Here is a 23,915-nt window from a genome sequence, read left to right as displayed (position 1 = left end):
CTCGGGCACCACGCCGCGCTCAAACCTTGCCCATGTGGGATCTGGAGAGGAGCAGCCCTGGGTGTCTGTGGGCTCTGTGCTCAGGCAGCAGCAAGCTCTGGCTGCTGTCCCCAGCACAGCTGAACACACATCCCTGTGATGCCTCGGGATCTGGGTCAGGCAGAGATAGGGCAGGGCTGGAAATAGAGCCCAGCGTCCTCGTGTAACCCCGCAGACAATCGGGTACTGAGGAGCGCACAGCGATGCTCGCCGCGCTCCCAGGACTGCCCAAACCTCCCCAGACTGACACACAAACAACTAAACACCTTCAAAGGAAAACAGATGGAACAAGGAAAAGGCACAAAAAGTGTGGGTTTTTCCCTACAAGGCAGGGCAGAAGGATGGAAGCAGGAAAATAAGGAGAGACTAAACGTTTGTGACATGCTCCATATTTTAACTCAGTCAGTGCAGGTGTTTTGGGGGTTTTGTGAGGTTTTTTTACCTCCAGTGACTACCTAAAAGCCATTTATTATTAGAAAGTCAGATTTGTTGGAAACCTCTGGGAATCTAAGTGGCAGCATGAATTTAAAATTTAAACAATCATGGGAACAGAAAGGGAAGTTGTGCCCAAGGAAACTGAGAGCAGTCTTGTGACTGATGGTAATGTGGCTCTGAAATGCAGACTCCAGCATAATTTGCCAAACCAGCCATGCAGATTAGGAAAAGGAAACCTGGCAGAAATCACAGGGAAAACAGATCATCACTGCAGACTTAAATCAGTTACTTGACATATTTTTTTAATATTAGGGTTTGTTACTGGCCATGTATGAGACAGTAGCCAGACCACAAGAGTTGCTCCCTCCCAACTGCCTTTGCCAGGGTTGTAACTAAAGCAAAAGAAAACTAAGTTTACACGCTAGGATTCCCAGCCTAGAATAATATTTCCATATTTCATTAGCAATATAAATATTTTATTTCAAACATCCTACTTTTGAAGTCCCAACACATCAGACCCACATCAAAAAGACTCCAAGCCTCCAGAGCTGAAATGTGAATATCCGTAGATCTTCATGCACAATGCCATTCTCTGCACTTCAGCTGTTACTTTTCATAAACCCACCCAAAAGACACACCATCAACATTATTCATTTTCAAAGCCATTCTTCTTGGAAAACAAAACAATCCCTGAGTTTGTCTTTATTAATTTAGTTTCATGTAACACTGAGTGTTCCTTGGCCTGAAAGACAAAACACCACACATATTCAAGATTACTTCTGGCATAAATAGTCTGAACTTTTGAACACAGAGCCCTCCTCTTTCCAGCAATACCTGCTCAGAGTTGCAACAAAAATCAAATAAGTCTCCTCAAGACATGTATCTGCAGGAAGGAGAGGAAGGCTCTTACTGCATAGTTAGTCTAAAAAAATCAGAAACACAGGAAAGGGAAGGAAAAAATCCCAAACCACTTGGATTGCCAACAAGTTATGTGTGTACAGCCTGCATGGTGGGGATGTGTCTGACTAGAGCCAGATCTCCTGACATTGCAGATGAACTGTTCTGGCATCTTCCTTTTTGTAGTTATGCTTGTAGTTATGCTACAAGCAGGAAAAACCCTCTTGGTTTATTTGCCAAATCCCAGAACCTTTGTTTACTCTCCATCACAGGAAGCCAAATCTCTCTGTTTGCAGTGCAGATCTGCCACTGCTGGCCTTGGCCTTGATGGCAAGAACATGCTCCAGCAAACCCAGCGTGGCTGGGGACACAAATCCTCCCCTCCCCAGTCCAGCCATCCAGCACCTCCTTCTTCAACAGCCACAAGGAGGGTGCCAAACAATTCAGAGAAGCTCTGGTCCCTGTTCCAAGGGTCTCTGGCTTTTGCCTTTTATAGGCAATTTCATCACTGTTACTCAGTGTTTGGGGCACTGAATGCCACACCTGGATGATTCAACAAGCTTCAAATTTCAGAATTTGGTCTCCAGAAACCCAAGTCGCTCCTTGCCCAGTGCTGTGAAGTAACTTTATCTGTGTGTCAGACTATTCCTATTCATTCCATCAACTGTTCCTACTCAGCTGCTCCCAATCCATGTCAGATGTGACACTGCTCCCATCGATGATCTGTGACACCAGCAAATCCTGCTTAAATCTTGCTGCTGACAACAAGTGGGCATTGAACCCAAAGAACAGGAATACACAAACATCCTCCCTGAAACATGAAGCATTCCTTACAATTTTAACAGACAGATAATTGAAGATCACAAAACAACACTGTAAACACGCTTCTTTCCACACTGACAGCAATGGTACGTGTGTACCACCAGGTACACATCAAACAACTGCAAAGACCACAAGCAGAGTCACTTGAAGTTATTACAGTGTGTTCAAAGGCTGCAAAATTCGTTTTACATATTCACCTCAGCTCAAAAGTTATGATCAGTCATGTTCACAAAGGAGAAATAAAAGAAGATAAAAAACTCAGATCTTGCCATCTAACTGTTCTGGAAATTATGAATATTTCAACAACCACCTGAAAACCTCAGAAGTAAGTTTCTCCTGCAGACACATCCAATTGCTTCTAAAATCCTTTTCTAGTGGCACTTGAGGCATGTGTCATGTTGTCCTGACACCTTTAAGGAGGTGTCCATCAGCCACCTGATTATGGATGATCCCAGGGAATATCTGTGGAACAGTGGCACTCAGCCATCCTTTCTTCTGCAGGCAGTCACTCCACTATCTGGCACACTGAACAGGAAAGTCTGGATGGCTGGATAACAGATCCACAGGCTGAACTGGTAGGATTTGAACACATCAGTTAAATCAGTTTCAAAAGGAACCCGTAATTCCAGCCACACAAGGGAATCTCAGCTGGAGGTACAGGGTAAGTGCAACCAGCTTGTGTTTCTGCCATGGAAATTAACCTGCATTTTAAAACAGAATCCCAGAATGGTTTGGGTTGGAAAGGACCTTAAATCCCAGCCAGTGCCACCCCTGCCATGGGCAGGGACACCTTCCACTATCCCAGGTGGCTCCAAACTCCATCCAACCTGGCCTTGGACACTTCCAGCTATAGGGCAGCCACAGCTTCTCTGGAAAGCTTGTGCCAGGGCCTCCCCATCTTCACAAGCATTTTTTTCCTGATATCCAATCTAACCCTACTCTCTGTCAGTTTGAAATCAGAACAATATTTCACCCTCCAGACTCCCCCAGCTGGGGAACGCTGTCATCTACCACTCACCCACAGCCCTTAAAACCATTGCAAAGCAACCCAAAACAGAGTGCAAAGCTCAGCCAGTGCTTTGTCCACCCTTCACAGCCAGAAATAACTAAAAGCACTTCAATCAGATGCCTTCTGAATGGGTGGGCATGTGATCCCTCTCCTCCTGCCACAGAAGGCATGGAAGGATGTCCAGCTGCCAGCATGAGGCACAGCCTCAAGAAAAAGTCCCTTGCCAGTCTAAACATTTTCTTTTAACTAAAAGAAGGCAACCCAAAACTTACACTACAGACTGGAAGATGCCCTCCTGCAGATGTGTTTCCTCTCAGGAGGCTGTGCACTAGGCAGGAGGGGTTACCAGCTGGTCTCATTCCCTGATCCACCCCAGAGTGACTGCTTTATTGAGCACAAGTGCAGCTCCCTGCGGGGCACCCGCCACACGCTGCTCCCAGCAAACACAGCCCATTGCTCAGATCATCTTAGTTGGTTTAGGCACTCAAAAGCTACGTCCTCCCTAGGAAAAACAATTAATAAAAGTTAGCATTCTGTCCTGGGGAGAGGACACGGGAATTAACCATTTAATCAATGAAGGGATGCCCGACACTTTGGAAGGATCACTGCAAAACCAAGCCTGGATTTCCCAGCTGCTGTTACACAAACAGTTAACATGCAACAAGGACCAGCCTTGCCTCTTACAGCAGCCAGAACTGCAGGAACTCAGTGGTTCTGTTCTCCTTCCAGAAAGAGGAACCCAAACAAATCAACGTCCATCCCTTCAGTGCAAGGTATTGCATGACTGACCAGCTCCAGAGGAATCTGGCTCGAGGATCTTTAATTATTTGTCGTTGTTAAGTGTGAACAGATGAGAGGGAGGGAGAGGAGGAAAGATTTCAATCTGCAGTCACGTGCTCTCTGCAAGCAGGTGGGTGAAGCTCAGATTAGCACGGTATTGAGGAGAGCAAGGCAGGGATGCCAATGAGACGCTGACTGAAAATAGCCCCACTCTGACCTATCTCCTCTCCCAGATGGATTAGGAGATCCATGGCCACGGAGCCAAGGCTCTGTGAGTGCTTGGGAAGGATAGGAGATTGCAAGAGTACTGGAAAAAGCTGCTGAGACTGAAGATAAAAGGAGAATGGCCAAGTAGATAATGAAGCAGCAGCCACACAAGAGAGTGTGGTGCTCCTTTCCATCTCCCTGCAGCACAGCCACACAAGAGCTTGCTGGGAACAAGCCCTTCCCATAGATAAATACTTAGGAGACACATTTGCTAGGGATGTCCGGCAGGATCCAATATCCCTGCTGCACGTGAGTAAGCAAACAAAAAAGGGGAATGACAATTCTGCTGCTGTTTCTGATGTGCAGGGGCTCCCCCGAGCAGCAGGGGGGAAGTAAGATGTTCTGGTACTGCAAAAATCCATCTGGGGGTTTAGACTGGATAATGGGAAAGGATTGTTCCCTGTGAGGAGGGGGAGGCCTGGCACTGGGTGCAGCAAGCTGGGATAGTGAAAGGTGTCCCTGTCCATGGCAGGGCTTGGGATGAGAGGATCTTTAAAGTCCTTTCCAAGCAATGCTGGGATTGTGTGATCTGACAAGGAGCCCCTGAGAGCAGGACACTGGGAAAAGCCCGTGCAGGCACCTTGTGACAGGCTCTGTGACTCCTCAGCATTCCCTCCAGGGCAGGGAAATGCATATGGGTCTCCTGAACACGCCAGCAACCAGAATATCTTAGGAGTACAAAACAAATAAGGGCCAACTTGCCACAGGTGCTGCTTTACCCACCCAGCCCCCAGTCAGACTTGCTCTACAGGACTGTCCTCGAGCTGTGCTCTGACATGCAACTTCTAGAGAAATGTCCAAGACCTTCTAAACCTGATAAAATATGACATTTTAATAAGAGGTTATTGGGAAAAAAATCTTCCATGTAGAAAGTAATTAAAATTCATTGTGAGTCCTCCAGGAATGCCAGAGCTCCTCCTGCAAGCAACACAAGAGTTGTTGAAATGACTACTGGTGGGAAAAATACAAGTGGTGTTCTGGAAATAAGATCAAGTATTATGAGTGTTCACATCAAAAAACATTAAACAATCACAGAAGTTGGAGTCTGGGGGTTGTTCAGATCTTTTTGTTTTGTTTGTGGGGTTTTTAGAGGTAAGGGTAGGGCTACTAGATATAGCACAGGATATAAATACACGTGAGATTCTCTTTTAAAAATAAATATATTATTATCTGTCCACAGGCATTGCAAAAGCTTTTCACTGGGTCTGAAAATAACCCAAATTCACAAATATTTCTCGTGGGTGAGGGGATAGAAGTACTGTGGCAGAGATCTTGATGAATTATGCAGCTCACCCTGTGTGGCACCACAACAGCACTGACAATGAGGGTCTAATTCTAGATTTGATTTCACATCAGCAAGGAAACAATGAGAGGACTGGAATTTATCTGATCCTGAGACAAACTTGTGCTGGTCTGGATCAGTCTGAAATGTAAGACACGCCACAAATGGCACCATGTAAATTCAGATTTAACGGGGACACAGTTGAGCTCAGCCCAGGAAAGCCAGCAGCTCTCAGACAGAACAAGGAGACAACATTCCTGTCTGGTTTTGGGATTTCTTGCCCTCCCCAAACACTGTCTGCAAGAGAGAGGTTGCCAGCAGCAAGGCTGCAGGCTCTCCTTCCTTTCTGGAGGAGCAAGGAGGAAGGATCAATATACAGAAAGCTCTTGAGAAGCAGTGGAACAGCCCCTGGGGAGCAGAGCAGACACGACGCCAGCCCAAAAACCCAGGAAACCTGGAGCTCCTTAGCCCCTAAAAGCCACTTTTTGCCAAGTAACCAATTTCCTTACACTCTCCATTAAATAAAACATGAAGGGCAGGCAGAGACATAAAATATGAATGCACACACATCCGAAAGCAACAGGCCCTGCTATTGTAGATGATGCATAAATCATTGAGGACAAGGGGACTTGTCTCCTAACGGAGGGCACAGAATTTGGGGTCAGTCAGCAGGCAAGGGAGTTGGATATTAAGAAATGTTGCATCTATATTCGCCTTTGTGATCTGCACTGCCTAAAAATAGCAGAAACCACTTTACTTCATGTATTATTTAGTCAGACCAGATGGGTGAAAGGCAGAATCAAGCCTCAAGACAAACATCAGATTATTTTGGTGTGGGCCTCCACCAAACACAGCATCACTTGGAATGGGATGCCACAGCACAGAATCCCAGAATGGTCTGGAACTGATAAAACCCATCCTGCCATGGGCAGGGACACCTTCCACTAGCCCAGGTTTCTCCAAACCCCTTCCAGCCTGGCCTTGGACACTTCCAGGGATCCAGGGGCAGCCACAGCTTCTCTGGGCCAGGGCCTCCCCACCCATAGGGACTCTCACTAGGAATTCAACCAGAATGACCGAAATGATTCTGTCTGATTTCCCTGCCTGGGGCCACAACAGTAGCTATGAACTGCACTGTTGAAACTCACTGCTGTATCTGTTTTCCAGAGCTTTGCCACACTAACACAACCTCTTTACAATTTCAAGTGTTAGCAGTTACAAGTGTTGCTTTGGCAAATTTCTCTAGGGAAGAGTAATAGCTACTTATGGAAAACTTGTCCCCAATCACTGCCATTTCCTTTTTCTTGAGATTTTTTTTATTTCAGGCAGTTGACTGACAAATAACATTGCTGTTTACAATGCACAACATCTTGCCTTTTTTGTGTTTGTACAATTTGATTTAAAAGGCACAGCAGCTTTCAGACAGCTGGTGGCAGACAACAACCTCCAGGTTCAGTCATGACATCTCTGTAGGTAGCTGAAAACCACTTCCCACCTTGAAAATGTGGCCCAAAGTATTTGTGGACTACCTTTTTACTACTCTGTATTTACAAAGTGGACTTGAGGTGACCTTGCAGCCAGATGAGCTCAGGATGAAGACTGCTCAGCTGTGTAAGTGAATTCTCTAGCACAGGACATGCAAAGCTCCAAGCCAATAATGGTGTTCAGGTCTTCATGGGATTTCATACTGCTCTTTCCTACCTTACAGGGCTACAAAGCTCAACAGGTCCCTACTGAAGATCCAGAAATTGCCAAGTCTGCCCTAACAATCAGCTTGTGGATACCTCCTCCTCTGATTATTCAGAGGTTCAAGAGAACTGAAAGTCATCTTCATGCCCAAAGTTATTTCTTTGTATAAAATCACTTCACAGAATCCCAGAAAAAGTTTGGGTTGGGAGGGACCTTAAAGCCCATGCAGTTCCACCCCTGCCATGGACAGGGACACTTCCCACTATCCCAGGCTGCTCCAGCCTAGCCTGGGACACTTCCAGGGACCCAGGGGCAGCCACAGCTTCTCTTTGCAGCTCTTGCTCACCTGTTTTCAAAGGTATTTTTTAGACAGGACTCCCTCCCTGCTTCAAAACTCTGCATGGCAGAGCATGGAGGCAAACTATATTATGTGGGAATCTTACAAAATCAGGGAAATCACAAAATAAAATCAGGAGCATTCGTCTCAAACTGAGACCTAGACAAGAACCAGCAGGAGTGTTTGTGTTCCTTGTCTCTTTTCCTCCTTATTCTCCTTTCCATCTCAGTAGAGTCTGTTCTTCCTTCTCTCCTTTCCTCCATCCTTTAAAGCTCCTCCCAGCCACACGAGTCAGACCCTTCCCAAACATAATCCAGATGAAAAATCACCAGGATTAGGAGAAAGTGAAGAGGCTGCTAAAATCAGAGAAATGCCAAACCACAAAAAAAGAGAGCAGAGTATTGTAGATAACTTTGTGGTGTCTTCTCATCCTCCTCCCTGCCCAAAAGAAGGAGAATCAGAGTGAAAGGATCTCAAGAACTGTAAATAAATGATGATCTTGTTCATCAATGAGCTCAGGCTGCAATGAAATGAAAGCCACAGCAGGCTCTGTAATCACTCACAATAAACCCCTCCAACGGGATCACTCCTGCACTGATGGCTCAATTATGCCTGGGCAGAACGTTACACAACATTAAACATTAACAAAAGTCTGAGCCTGGGTCACTTTTCTCCCAGATAAATCCAAATCAGTAACCCAGTGATCTTAGCTGAAGTAACCCAGAATTACCAGATCAATTCTTTTCTCACCTTTCCCTTCACATCTGATAAAAGCCAGGCCACGACACAGAGAGAAAAATGTTTGCAAATAGTCCCTCTGCATTGAAAATACATATGGTTTGGGAGAGAGGTGCTGATGTGAATTTAGTAGCTCAGGAAGTACACCAGGGCAAACTGTTCTGGGCTATGAGGGTTCACCCCTCAGCTGCCAAGAAGGACTTCTCCTCCCCTCTGAAATCCTGTTCCCAGCAAACAGTTGCACCACTTCTGTTACTGGAAGCTGCGAGAAGATCCATGAAGGCAAACACAGCAGAAAGTTGCTTTCATTTCTCATTTGGAGTTTGCAATATCACTTTTCATAGCTTCACCAGAACCTGAAACATCTGTCCACTCTCCCTCTGCAACTGTATTAACACAAACTCAAGTTTCTCAAGGTTTGCCAGGTCAGACCACAGGATCCCAGGATAGCTCAGGTTGAAGGGAGCTCAGTGGGCATCTGGTGCCACGTCCCTGCTCCAGCTGAGGATCCAGAGCTGGACACAGCACTCCAGAGGTGCCTGCAGGGCTGGCCACAGGGGCAGGATCCCTCCCTGACCTGCTGCCAATGCTCTTCCTGCTGCCCCCAGGATCCCCAGGACACTCTGCTGGCTCAGGGACAGCTCGGTGTCCCCCAGGATCCCCAGGACACTCTGCTGGCTCAGGGACAGCTCTGTGTCCCCCAGGATCCCCAGGACACTCTGCTGGCTCAGGAACAGCTCAGTGTCCCCCAGGTCCTTCCCCACAGAGCTGCTCCAGCAGGGTCCCCCAGCCTGTGCTGTTGGTGGGGCTGTTCTTTGTTGTTTTAACCTCAGTCCAACATCCAAACACACTGAGAGAGCTGAACAATACCAGGATTTAGGTGGGGTGTTACTGGTTTAGAACAGACAAACCAATGTCCCCAGAGCGAAGCAGGTAGCTGAGATTAAAAGAGAAAATTTCAAAACACCAAAGGAGTTAGAAATACAGAAAAAAACCCAGAAAGCTGGGAAGAGAAACTGAAATCAAAGTTACACCAAAACTCACTTGATGGTCCTCCAACTAAATACTTCTCACCCTTGATGCTTAATACTCAACAACCCAAAAGCATCAGCTTCTCCAACACAAATAAATTAGAGTCAAATGTGTTCAGATTCATTGTTTCAAAAAAAAAAACCAATTATTACAGCATCCATATTCTTAATGGTAAAAAACCTGCTTGATTGCTGAAGTGATCTTCTAAATTTACAAAAAATATTGTTATATCTATCACTGAGACCAATGAATTTTTACTCTTGGTTATGAAAAGCAGCCCAGTAATTTGTGAGAAATCATGCTGAAGTGTTATGAAACTTAACTGAGTAAAAATACCTGCTTGTCTTCAGGATTCTTTTTCAGAGTTTGAAGTGCAACTTCAATTCTTAAATTCACTTTTAAAAAGTAGAACAATTCCAGGTAAAGGTAAACTTTGACTTGATACTGAATTCCACCCTCTCAAAAAAAAATAAATGTTGTTTGTCTTCAAAGTATTTGCCTAGGAAACCTGACAGGTTTTCTGAACTAAGTATTAGATAAACATTCTTTAGCTATGATCAATAACTGCTGTAGTCCCTTCGCTGCATCCTTTGCAGGGAATGCTTGGTACAGGACACATCCTGGGTTTTAGAATCTATCCAGGATATCTGAAATGCCCCTGGATTTTTTTTCTCAGTACTGTGCAGGATGGGCCACTGTTTACCAGTGTGTGGCTGGGAGTGCTACAACAACAGGACCTGAACCAAAGAGCAGCTGGAGAACTCAAACTGTTATAAAGGTTGATAAAGAGTTAAAAAAAAATAAAGAAAGCAAATAAAAATAAACTAAAACCCCCAAAACCAAAGAAAAAAAAAAACAGTGGGAAACAAACTTTTCAGCAAAGAAAATAATGGTTTTCCTAACTGGATTTCATGTTTTCGGTTGTTTTAGGCAAGGCAACAGAAAATATATCAAAATATATAAAATTAAAAAAAAAAATATATATATATAATATAATATATATATATATATATATATATAAATATATATCAATATATATATCAAAATATATCCTTGTGATAACCACAAGGAACAGTGATAAACATTGAAGGTTGGTGACAAAACACTGTACAGTGACCATTTCCTAAAAGCAACACTTAAAAAGTCCAGGGTTTCCAAAGTACAGGTTCTTTATCCTTGGCTTGTCTGTTGACTCTTTCTCCTGACACTTCACATACTTATTGCAAAATAAAGTCTATTCCCAGTGTCATATTACACATTCACATTCAGTGAAATCACACCCCCAGCACTTTTTGGTTTTGCTTTTTTTTTTCCCCAAGTAGAACTCTCCTCATAAAACAGCAGAATAAGAACAATTCAAAGAGCATAGTGGATCTCCTTAAATCTCTGTCCTTAACTTGGGCAGACTAACCCAGATGAGCTCGGCTGTGACTGGAAGCTTAAATCCAACCTTTCCAACGGGAGCCTTCACCTCAATTCCAGTCCCTGCACAACTGGGCTCGTGTCACCCTGTGCCAGCAGAGTTCAACAGGCATTTCTCAGAGGCATCCTCTCCCCATGTCCTGTGCCTGGCTGATTCCACGGTGGAAAACCCGCTCTTTTCCTGCTTTTCTGCAGGCACGGAGCACCAGCAAGTCCTTCCCCTTTCGGTGGCAGCAGCGAGTTGTGAGAGCAGCCCGGCTGGATGTTGAAACCATACTTCACATTTCCTAATCCGCCTTTCTATTTTTAACCAGACTCATCTCCCCCACCTCCTTTGCCATGCAGACAGCTGCAGAAAGCAGCTGGAGAAAACAGAAAGCTCCATCAGGGCAATTTTGCTGGCAAAAAAACATCCTCAGGCCAGAGGCAAGTGCACAAGGAGCAGCAGAGACACTCTGAACGTGTGCTCCTTCTCCTTGTCCCTTGCGGCCACAACAGCTCTGACTGCACACAGAGTGTGGCAACCTGGCTACCCAAAGCACCGTGGCTCACCTGAACTGGCTGAGATCCTAATCAGCACCTTCTGTCTGTAAAAACTCAAAGGAGAGAGGCTCAAGCAAGGATCTGCTCCTGTCCCAGGCTCTCCTAGGACAGGGAGGAGGGACCACCCTGCTCTCTGCAAGGCAGGTCACCACCTCACACAGCACCTTGGGAGCACTTTGCTGGGGTGTGCCCAGTACAGAGACTGTGGGACACATATTGAGAAAGTAAGAAAATTACAGCCTGAAAAATATTCCAGGCTGGAGCTTTTCAGCTCTGTTCCCAGCCGATAAGCTGCTCCAGCTCAAGGCTAGGCAGAATTTCTTCCAGGGTGATAATTTGGTCAAAATAAAAAAAATTAGTAACAAGATAGAACACCTGTTGTAGTATGTGACCAGGCCCTGGGAATGGGGTGTCTTCTCTCTGAACCAATCACCTCTTCTCTACTCTTGGAGTTGCGAGTCATGCCATAAAACCAAGTGTGTTTCTGAATAAACTTGTCTCTTTCTTCTGGTCATGAAAGGCGACCATGTAGCTGTGCATCTTATTTCCACCGCACTTAAAGGGTTAAAACCCCTTTCCACGGCTACAGAGACCTCCTTCCACAAGCTCACACCTCCTGGGGAAAGGTCTGGAGTCACTTTGTCCTCCAGGTTGGGGTATCTCCTCCCTCAGGCACTTGGTGCCAGGTGTAACCCAAACAAACAGCAACCCCCGAATTCTCTCCTCACATGGGAGAGCAGCTTTAAAAAGCTCAGCTTTAAAAAGCTAATGTGCAGCCAGGTTGTAAAGTTAACCAAGCAAAAAGGGCACTTTCCCAAGCAGCAGGAGCAGTTTGGAGCTTTCCCAGGCAGCTGGAAAGCCAGGCACACACAGCACAGGCTGTGCAGGGCGCTGAGCTGTGCCGAATGGCACACAGCACTCGGGGCACGGGCATCACTGAAAGTGAGGTCCAGGTTTCTGAACTGTGCCCTCCAAGTCCTCGTTTGGATCCATTTTCACTCTGGAGATGCTTGAAAATCCTGTGGTAGGACCAGGCAGATCTTTGGCAGAAGACAGCCAGGCTGAGTTTGGCACTTAAAGCAGACCCAGTTAGGGGTGAAAGGCACAACTCCAACACCGACTCAGGCAGCTTAGAGGAGTTTAGCTGGAAGTTTTGAGTCATGTTCTTGGACATGGGCAAGTAGAACAGCTTAAGCCCTTCTTGAGCCCTTTTTCTTTTGTTCAGGCAATGGCTGCAAACATCACAAATGAAAACTACTTCTGCTGTTGTCCATGTGCTACAGATTTTCCATGCTTGAAGTTACACAAAACAGACTCGCTGCCAACACGATTGATCAAAACGTAAAGCAAATGCAGACAGGACTGTACAGACTCTAAGTATTAAATCCCTCAGAGAAACCCATCTCTTACATGCCTACAGAAACAAAAGTCAACCAAAACAGAAGTCTGGTGTGGAATTAAGCACAGCAAGACCCACAACAAATCTTCCCAGTTCAAACGGATTTGAATCACAGGATGCCAGGAAACAAAGCCGCTGAGCAAAACACTCCATCAGCCATAAACCCACGTGAAATTACATTTCATTAATGAATTACAGTGTTAACAAGTAAGTAAATGCTGTGTTTCCCCTCTGCCTTAGCTGGAGCTGCTCCCTTAGGAAAAACACCACAGGGAGAGCAGGTCCTCTCCCATCATTAATCCACTGGACTGCAGCACTTTGTTAACAGGCACAGAAACCACGGCAGCAGCAAACACCCGCATGTGAAACCAAGATCTGCAAGTAATTTCACTTCTTACCTTCTGGAAAATGGAAGTTTGAGAGACTGGAAACCTCTTTAGCAGCTTTTACAGGCACCAGGCCCGTGGGTTAATGATTTACCTGACAGTGCTGTTTAGCAGATTAGATAAGAGTGCTTTTGTTATGGTCTGTTTTCCTGTCTTTGTCTGCATAACCAAATCAACTGGTAAACGAAGTAGGTAGGGCATTACTTGACAGAGCAGGAAGAAATTCATGCTCCTCTCAGAGTGCTCACACCATCCTACTATAAAAACACATTTTTTATACAGACACACGTGCCCATCTATACACACACAGCCTAAAAACTAACGCCTGGAGTAGCTCTTCTGTGTGTGTGCATATACACAAATATATGTATAAAAAATACCTGCTACTGCAGGCAGTTTGGTATAGTTTCTTCCCCAGAAGCCAAGTAAAAAAAACACCCTTGACTCATCGCTCTAAATCTATTAGAAAGCTTCCAGATTAAAGCATTGAGTTCCAAAGAGGTTTAGGATGAGAAGAAAAGGCGGCTGTGCCCAAAACGCACAAATAGGATCAGAGCCCCTGCAAGGACTCCGCACAGATCCAGGGCGCACGCAGCTCATGGATAAAGTTCTGTTCCCCCTGCTGCAGCGCCCGCAGCTTTCCGAGAGGGTTTGCGCTGTGCCTGTGACTCACGGGCTGTTCTCCACACCCAGGGCCACCCCGCTGTACAACCGCAGCGTTCATCTGTGGGGCAGCGGTGACACCGGTGACACCGTGACACGCACAGGCACTGCCCAGGCACAGCCGCTCTGCGACCTCACAGCAAGCCTAAAACGCCTTCTTGCTCCTGCTCTTTCAGAGAAACACTGCAAAAACCACCCTGGGGGTATCTGGCAGCAGTCAAGGGGGAGGTCAGGCGTGGGGAGAGCTGCTCGAGGTGGCAAAGGGGACAGCAGACTGTCCCTGGCTTTCAGTTTCTGCAGACAACGCAGCTGCCGCGCTGCGTAGCTCTGCTTATCTCCCACAGGTGTGCTGCAAGCAAACCTCCAAAGCCAGAAAGCAGAGGGAGATTCCGTGCCCCTGCAGGAGATGGAAACGCAGCCCTAACGCAATCTGGAGGACAAGCCAGGGGGACTCACTGGCAGGTCACTGCTGTCCCGTGTGCTGGCAGCCTGGCTGGCTTCTAGTAAAAAAGCCCCCAAGCTAAACTAAAAACTAAGATTAAAACCAAGCAGCAAACAGCAAAGTAACCGCAAGCTTAAGTGCCACTTTCAAAAAAGTCACCCAAGCAAAAAGACTACCAAATCCCCAGAGCTCCGTTGCACATCTGACTGTATCTAAGTCCCTCTGTCGCTCCCCAGACTCAGCCCCCAGCCCTCCAGCAGCAGCCAAACACGCCTCTACACTCAAACAGGACCAGCCGGAGAGGAGAGCTACTCACTCCTGGAAATGAGGCGGCAGACAGCAGCAGATAAGGCGGCTTTTCCTCCTCCAGCTGCAGCAGACGCAGCCGCTCCCGGCAGCAGGACGGGGACACGGCGGCGGCGCGGCCACTCCCGGAGCGCGGAGCGCGCCCGCGCCTCCTCCGCCAGCCCCGACTTCCTCCGCGTTCAAAGTTGCCTTTCAACTTCCCCCGGGCTGGGCTCCGGCCGTGCTCCTCTCCCCGCTGCTCGCCAGCCCCGCGGGAAGCGCCTGCGGAGGGAAATGGGGAGGAGAGGTGAGCGGAGATCCAGAGGGGATGGAGCGACTGCGCTCCCGCCGCTCCTTCCCCGGGCGCGCCAGTGCGTCAGCACCGGGAGAGGAGGGGACGGAGCGCCCGCGACAGGAGGAACAGCGGGAGGAGGAGGAGGAGGCCGGGAGTGCCAGCCCAGCTGCGGGTGGTGCAACAGCTCCCGGCAGTGCTGCTCTACCGGCAAACAGCACCTAAAACACGGCAAAATGGGTTTAGCACCCAAGTTCAGCCTGGTGATTCCTACTGTAAGCATGGAACGCTTTCATTAAGTGTCACTTCTGAGTCACTGCTGAGAGGAAGGATTCCTTTTTCCAATATATATGAGTACCAGATGTTAAGTCCTACCCTACAAAGAAACAAAACTCCACCAGAAAGAAAAGTCGTGTTCCACCACACTAACACGAAGCAAAACAACCAATTCCCCAAGCTTTCCATTAATTTTTTGGCTCCATCCCACTGCTGCCAGCAGCAGCAGAGCCCCTGGCCAGGCAGCATCACCGGCCCCGAGGGCTCGGCTGGCATCCAGCCTCTATCCCAAAGGACACAGCAAGGACTGGAAGCACACAGCACCTCCTGCTCGTGGATCCAGCGGGAAAGGATGGCGAAAGCATCCCAGGTGAGTGAGAGCAGAGGATGTCTGCTGGCCGCTGCCTTGGGACAGCGAGGAATTGCTGTAATTCACTACAAAACCACAACACAAAGCAGGCTGAGTCACATGTTGGGAAGACTGATGGGATAAGCAGCGCTGGCAGTGTTTTCCAGCAGAGCACGGACTCTCCCGAGTCCGCTGATTGCTGGATCCAACAGAAACACTGTCCAGGAGTGAAGTCAGAGGCGTAGGAAGCAGCCTGCTTCCACTGCACAGATTAAATAATGTGGAAATTGAAAAATAGGCACCGGCAGGAACAAATAGGAGCATCAAGTTTTCTGAGCTCCATCCCGAGAGAGGGAGCCTGTTGCCAGGAATACCGAGGAATCTGCAGAGCTACATCGAAGAAGCACAGGGTGGAAAAAGTATTTTCAGAAGCTGCTCAGAGAAATCCTTCCACACTCATCCTATCATACAGAAAACAAGCATTTTAAAGGAGTAGCTGCTTTGGGGTTTTTTTAACAGATCCACGCCCCTGAACACGGTCCAGCAGTGCTTGTTCCCAACACGGGGAGGAGACAGCCAAGTATCCAGTGGAACAATGTGCTCACCATCAGCTCCTCCACAAAGTTCTGACACCTAAAAATGGCACATAGTCAAGTCCAACTCAGCCCATTTTATTTAAAATCTGAGGAGACATGGAATGAGGCATCAGTGAGCTTTCTTTGCAGCAGTCTTTTAGTAAACTGGGCTCTGTGACACTCAACAAATGTCATCTGCCCAACCTGGCCCCTCTTTCCAGGAGGGATTCTGGAGTGAGAACGGTAATTGCTCATCACCTAAAGATTTCTTACACGTAATTCAATCGGTACCAATCCTGTAAATCCCTCCCACTGAGAATATATATAAGGGATCTTAATTAGAAGACGCCACAGGCCAAAGGACTCCTTGTTATGCTGACAACACTCATTTCTGCTTTGGGCCCTCACACACCTCTCAGGCCAGCAGAAGTCACCTGGTGAGGCCAGAGGCCAACTCAGTAACTCCCTCCTGACAATAAATGCGTTCATATTTGACAGAAATGCTCTTGTGTTACTCCAGCAGATCTTATCTTGGTGATATTTTTTTCCCCCATGATCCAGGCCTGTGTGAGTTCAGTGACCTCAAGGCACATAACAAAGCCAGTTCTGTTTTCCCACGAGTCAGGTGGGAACAGAAGGGAGAAGATAGTTGGACGAGTATTACAGGTAATTAAAAGTGAGCTTTGAGAACACCTTTTCAACATGGTGCATTTAAATACTGCATGTATCCAGACAGATACAACACAACACTCTGCAAAGCCCTAAACAAATAAAAAGAAACACAATGAACTCTTCCACAGGATGTGCAAAGGAGGGGTTTTTTTCTCCTACACAGTCCAGCCAGGACATATTTAGCCTAAGGGCTGAAAGAGAGGACAGCCTGAGCTGATGACATAATTTTCTTTCTATAGGACTGAATATCTAGGAGTAGTGCTCGCAGCTCAGTGGCTGTTGCTGTTTTACATCCACCTTCCCTATTCTGCTTCAACAGAAGAGTGACAATTGACAGATGAAATCCAGCACAGGGTGGGAATGAAAGTCTAGGGCAAGGAAGAAAAAACTGCTCAGAATCTCAGGATCACTGAGGCTGGAAAAACCCTCCCAGCCCATGGAGTCCACCCTGTGCCCGATGCCTACCTTGTCCCCAGCCCAGAGCACTGAGTGCCACCTCCAGCCCTTCCTTGGACACCTCCAGGGATGGGCACTCCAAACCTCCCTGGGCAGCCCCTCACAAGGCCTGAGCACCCTTTCCATGGAGAAATTCCTCCTGCTCTCCAACCTGAGCCTCCCCTGGCACAGCTTGAGGCCGTTTCCCCTTGTCCTGTCCCTGTTCCCTGGCAGCAGAGCCCGACCCCCCCAGCTGTCCCCTCCTGTCAGGGAGTTGTGCAGAGCCAGAAGGTTCCCCCTGAGCCTCCTTTTCTCCAGGCTGAGCCCCTTTCCCAGCTCCCTCAGCCTCTCCTGGGGCTCCAGCCCCTTCCCCAGCTCCGTTCCCTTCCCTGGACACGCTCCAGCCCCTCCAGGGCTCTCTAGCCAGGAGGGCCCAGAACTGGACACAGCCCTCGAGGTCCCTCAGCAGGGCCAGCCCAGCACTGTGATTGTGTGATGTGTTCATAGGGCTTCACACGAGCAATGTAAATCTATACATCTACCCCACATATCCCAAAAAACCTTCAAAGCTTTTTTTTTTTGGTCTGTTCGTTCAAGTAACTTGTCCTGGTCACTGACATATCAGACAAAATGTGCTACAGGAGGATTATAAAGCTACTTTGACCTTTGTTTGCATTAAGCTACTTAGAGAAGTAATGTGAAACTTTATTATTACACATGTAATAAAATAATAATTATTATTTCATCTGTGTTACAGCATTAACAGCCATTACAACTTCTTATGTGGAAGGCTGTTAATGGACAGTTGCTTTTGAAACGTTAATGGGTTCTGAGAGAAACTAAAAAATATGAAACAGCTGAGTTTAAAATCTCTGAAGTATTTTCAGAATAACTTCCAGAAACACCAGGTGAAGTGCTTAGGTGTGTTTGTTAACACAAAGGGAGATTCCAGAGCGCTGATGTGCTCGTCAGTTCCAGCAATTAAGTTTCCCGGGAGGAATGCTGTGTCATGTAACGTGTGACTCACAGAGCAACGTCCGCAGGAAACCACTCTTCTCCCTCTCTTCTATAAAAAGATCAGCCTTGCTTGCAAGTTGAACTGAGTTCCCTGAGCAGAATTCCTCCAAATTCAGCATCATGTGCTCCAGCACGTATGCAAGAGTGAAGGTGTATCTTAAACCCTGGCAGCAAACCAGAATCCTCTGGAAAATCAGCTGGGAACTCCTCCTGCTCCTGGTCCAGCAGGGAGTTAAGAAACACCTCGTGCTGCTGTGTTTGGACACGTGGTTGTCTTGTCCTTTGCCCTCGAAGCAGTTTTGCAATGCGGGATGCTCTACGTAGCTGAGCTGATCCCGGGCACTCCCAGCCCACTCCTGTTCCCTACAAACCCCTGGACACGGGGCTGCAACTGCTGGGACAGCTCTGAGGGATCACACACATTCCTTGTACACTGTAACTCTGAAACGGATGGCAGGAGCAGCAGCGGGATCCCAAACCCCTGCAGGTCCACCAGGAAACGGGACCTCACGGTGAAGTGGCTTCACTCCGTGCCACTCATCATCCAAGCAGCTCCTGGAGTTCTCATCTAACCTAAATGGTAAAATCCTCACTCTGCTCATCATGTGTGCTTCCCAGGGCTGCAGGGTCTGCCCAGCCTTCTGTTCTTTTTGGTCCAAGGCCATGGTTGACCTTCAGGTCCTTGGAGAAACACATGAACCTTCCCAGGAGTGGCTCTGCAGAGCTGAACACCCAGAACCTCTCCAAGGAAAACACTCTGGAATGGCAATTCCACCCAGGGCATGTGCAATCACATACCCAGGTCAAAGCAATAATTAATACCACTGAGGTCCCTTTTGAGCCTGAAAGAGTGAAGCCTTCCATAAAAGAGAAAAACAGAAATGAGATGCCCTTTTCAAACTCCCCACTTAACACAGGGCAGGGTATCATTCCCACGTGACTGCATACCATATCCAGCTACAGCATTTCCATCTTGGGAAGTGCCACTCCTATTCCCTGATCCACTTATTCTGCCCTTGCAGAAGTCTCATCACCCATGTGTGTTAAAAACTTCAGTTAAAAGAGTCATCACCTCAAAATTCCAGTTTGCTTCTATCTCTTCCAAACTTGAAATTTCAACCCAAAGGCCTCTGTTACAGATTGTTTCCTCACCAAATACAGTAATGGGACACAGACTGGTGTCCCACTGATTTTTCCATCAAAAGAGTTTGCAGTTTACCCCACACCTTGGGACAAGGCTGCTGGTTTGTACACCAGCAGTTTGGCACTATCAGGTGCTCTGGCTTCTTTAAAGCCTTAGACACATCAAGCAAAATAAACATTTCAAAACAACAAACCCTAACTAACCAAAAATAAACCCAGCCACCTCCCAAAACCAAAGCAAGAGTTAATACAGGATGATGTTTGGTGCTAGAGGTCAGCAGCAGGACTCGTGGGTGTGGAGGGGGCTTTTTCCTGTTAAAGATAAATCAAACCTGTCTCCACATCCTGAGTGTTTGTTTGCAGGCCACAGCCACACCGAGCACAAAGCAGTGAGAAATCCACTCCTTAGGGCTCTTTAGCAAGACGTTTGTTTGTTATCCCAAACACCCGACCTGCACCTGCTGCTCCTGCCAGGAGCATCTCCCTCCCAGCAGGCAGCAGACCCAGAATGACAGACACAAGAGACTGAAGATAAAACACCCATTATCAATTCATCCCAGCCTCCAGTTCCCCTTTTTCCCCTATGGAGCTGGCAGTCAATATCCACAAGTTAAACGGCCCTGACATCCCCAACTATCCAATACATTTCTCATTAATAAGCATGATATGGATTAATACTCAAATATACACTTCCTCTGCCCCAAGGGCAAAGGGAACAACACATCAGGAGCGATAAGGAGCTGTTTGTGAGGGATGCAGGGTGTTGTATTCCCAGTATCCTGTGTCAGGGCATTACACACGGGTGAGCTGTGCAATTCCATCATTCCAGCCCTCATCCTCCTCCTGGTGATTTCTCCGGCCACAAGTTCACCTGGTTTCTAAAGATGACCTTAATTAAGAGCTGGAAAGAACAAATTATGCTCAGGAAGCCAGAGCCATTAATCCCAAAGGCTTAAAGGGTTTACAGGGGTTTATATGCGTGTGTTCATACGTCCCCTTATCTCATTCTACAAAAAAGGGAACAGGCAGCAACGACACAAGCAAAGGCTGCTTTTGGTGTCACAGATAAAATCTAACTGTACTTTCACCTCCACCAATTATCAAAATGCAACAAAAACTTGGCCTGCTAGACCTTATTTTTAAAACCTTGACCTCCAATTTATTCTTAAAAGATGTTCAAGCATAAACTCTGTGTAAACATGAAAAATAACAGCCTGGTCCTTCTTACAGGACCATTAAAATTCTGCTTTCTGGCATATAAGTCCCCTAAAAAAATCAGTGTTCAATGAAATCCCAACTCGTATTTCTTACACAGACGCTTTTCTACAAGCACCTGAATTATTTGTCTCTCACTACAATTCCAAACAGGAACGTGAACAGGGACCTTCATCCTGCTGGACACTGATCCTGCTCCCACCAAAGCCAAGTCTCACCAGCTTTGATCACAAAAGGCATAAAATCATGGAATGCTTTGGATTGGAAGGGACTTCAAAACCCATCTCATTCCAAACCGTGCCACAAGCAGGGACATCTTCCACTATCCCAGACTGCTTCAAGCCCCTCCAACCTGGCCTTGGACACTTCCAGGGATCCAGGGGCAGCCACAGCTTCTCTGGGCAACCAACTCTGTCTGGGCTTCATCACGCACTAATTAAACTAAACTTGCATTTACAACACAAACATATTATGCTGTAGCATACACAGAGCAGCTAAATCAAGCCATGGCCAAACACCTTTCCCCTGGCATTCATCACATATATTTTGGCTGGCATTTACTGTGCTGCCACTTGCATTTCTGTTCTTGACACCAATCACAACACACAGATTATGTTTGTGTTTTCAAACCCCAAAATATCAAAAACCCCTCTCCAGGAGCACAGACAAGGGAACTCACTCTGCTTGATACTGACAGGAGGAGCTGGAGGTGCTGGAGTGAGTCCAGAGGAGGCCATGGAAATGCTCCAGGTGCTGGAGCCAGGCTGGGAGAGCTGAGGCTTTTCACCTGGAAAAGGACCCAGGGAGACCTCAGAGTCCCTTTCAGAGTCTAAAAGGGCTCTGGGAGAGCTGGAGAGGGACTGGGGACAAGGGATGGAGGGAAAGGACATGGGAATGGCTTCCCACTGCCAGAGGCAGGGATGGATGGGATATTGGGAAGGAATTCTTCCCTGGGAGGGTGGGCAGGCCCTGGCACAGGTTGCCCAGAGAAGCTGTGGCTGCCCCTGGATCCCTGGAAGCGTCCAAGGCCAGGTTGGACGGGGCTTGGAGCAGCCTGGGACAGTGGAAGGTGTCCCTGCCCATGACAGGGGTGGCACTTGATGGGCTTTTTTTCCAACCCAAACCATTTCATAATTCTGTGACATCCTGCTGCCTCCTGGTTATTCCCAGTGGATTACCCAAGGTTATCACAGAGCTGATTCCACAGGAGTTAAGAGGGGGAGGTGTGTATCTCAAACTGGGGACACCACCATCCCTCTCATGCTCTCAGTTAAAGAAACCCCTGTTATTTTTTAAGGACCTGTAACTGCTCCCAAAGGTTGACCTCACTTGGGTACTACTGTGCTGCACCCACGATTTCCTGGAGCAAGAATAGCTCAGTTTCTCCCCCATCCACACCAAACAGCTCCAATCCAGAACACTTCCACAGAATTTCCACTGTCTGTTTTGTTTCCTAAAAATCACTGTCAGAGGTTTTACCCCTGCAATTACAGGTCACAAAAATGCAGTTTGGTTAGGAGTTAAAAATATCCAATAGTGAGTAAAACGGTGAAGGTAAATACTTCAAATTTCTAGAGAGGTAGATTTGCTTTCTTGGCTGTTTATTTATGCTAGACTGTTATATTTGCTTAGGGATTGGCACTTCTGCAAAAAAGCAGGGTTCAAACACGTTCAGCTTCATACCGAGCACTTCGAAATCTTTGAGTGTTACTTTCTGTGTCTTCTACAGGTCACAACCAGCAAAAGTAGCAAATGCGGCCTCAGATGTCAGAAAGCCTGGCCTTAACCAAAAGTAAATGCCCTTATTTTGCAAACTACCCTACAAACACAATACAGATTATTCAGTTTATAGCTTTATAAAACCATCATCCAAATTCCTTATTTTAGATTCAGATCGAGCACAATAATAATAGAAAGGCTTGGGAAGTTTCAGAGCCAGGGCTCTGAGGGACTTAGAAAGCTACAGGCGAGGCGAAATTCAGTTTTACTGTAAGGAAATCACTTCCACAGTGCAATCCCAATATTTGGGGAGCGGAGGGAGAAGGAAAAGCCCCTGTGCATCACCTGATGAGGAGGGACAGCAATCTCTGAGCTGTGATGCTGTGCATGCAAGCAGCTGATGAGACAAGTCTCAAAGAGCCATTGTCCTGAGCCTGGAGGCTTTCAGCAACTCATTTCACAGCTCCTCTCTAAAAACCACCCCGGAGTTTCACACCTCCGCCTCCCGGAACGAGAAGTTCACGGGTTTTGGGGGTGTATGTCACTGCATTAGTCAAACAGAAAAAGGCGTTTACCTTCCCAGGCTTCCTGTCCTTCCCAGGTGATGATTTCCTATGACTGTTCAGGACTCCCTTCTCCCCGGGAGGAGAAGAAAGGAATGCTTTCTCCTGCAGGTTTGCTTTCAGTTTGGCTCAGACGGAGAGATTTCTTCCAAAGCAAACACTCCTGCAACGTCACCGCAGATATAAATAGGCAGAGGAGAAGGAGGGAGAAGCACAGCCCTTCTGGAGAGACTGGATACATTAGGAAACACGCAAATAGGGGAGAATATCAGACTGAAATAAAACCTTTATTTTCTTAAAGCTACACGCACAGCCTCGACTCGGACACCACAGCCAGGCTGAACGATCCAAGAGAAATATTGTATCCATCCAGTAAGACAGCGAGGTTCTCACATATCCTGGGGTTTTGCCAGAAGCTGTGCTATTTCTGCTGCCACCCTGGAGCTCACACACGGCTGCACGTCCCAGTAAACGCCAGGAAAGCCACCTGCACCCACACACCGAGGTGGGCACAGAAGGGCTGCAGGGCTCCACGGGCCACTGTCCTGAGATGCTGTGGCTGTCCCTGGATCCCTGGAAGTGCCCGAGGCCAGGCTGGACGGGGCTTGGAGCAGCCTGGGATAGTGGAAGGTGTCCCTGCCCATGGGAATGGATCTCATCCTTACAGACAGGCAAGAACTGGTCAGGGATGTGAAGGTCTGGGCGCCTCTTGCTGCACTGATCATGGAGTTCAGAACCCTCAAAGGAAGGAGCTCAGGGGAAAAGCTGCATCACGGCCCTTGGCTGGAGGAAAACAGACTTTGGAATCTTCTTCAGGGGTGTTCCTGAAGAATCCCATGGGCTTGGATAGAAAAGGGACCCAAAAGAGCTGGTTGATACAAAGGATCATCTCCTCCAGGCTGAAGGACAGACCAGCATAACAAGCAGCTGATGGAGCTGAGAGGGCAGGAGGCTCCCACGGAGGAGAACAGAGCTCCTGATCAGAGCCCGGTGCAAAGAGCAGGGCAGGTGATCCAGGAGGAATCTGGGAACACTGATCCTGCAGGGGCAGGTGATCCAGGAGGAATCTGGAAACACTGATCCTGCAGGGGCAGGTGATCCAGGAGGAATCTGGAAACACTGATCCTGCAGGGGCAGGTGATCCAGGAGGAATCTGGGAACATTGATGGGGCAGGGATGGGGCTAAGAGAGC

At 47.5% G+C, this 23,915-nt stretch overlaps 1 protein-coding gene across 4 annotated transcripts in view; it reads right to left on the bottom strand.

The window, feature by feature from the left end:
• Nucleotides 1-23,915, bottom strand: part of SGMS1 (sphingomyelin synthase 1) — an 86,076-nt gene that overhangs the window by 19,952 nt on the left and 42,209 nt on the right. For 2 of the 4 annotated variants that reach the window (XM_088168733.1, XM_014882267.2), the window contains one exon: nt 14,499-14,749. The exons of the other annotated variants lie outside the window; for them this stretch is intronic. The gene's annotated coding sequence lies outside the window, so the exon portion shown is untranslated. The remainder of the gene's footprint in view (nt 1-14,498; nt 14,750-23,915) is intronic. 4 annotated transcript variants of the gene reach the window in all.

Source organism: Sturnus vulgaris, chromosome 8 (genome assembly GCF_052056855.1).
Source record: "Sturnus vulgaris isolate bStuVul1 chromosome 8, bStuVul1.hap1, whole genome shotgun sequence".
Taxonomy (NCBI): domain Eukaryota; kingdom Metazoa; phylum Chordata; class Aves; order Passeriformes; family Sturnidae; genus Sturnus; species Sturnus vulgaris.
The sequence above is the reverse complement of the archived record's forward strand: the minus strand, read 5'-3'. Positions and strand labels throughout refer to the sequence as shown.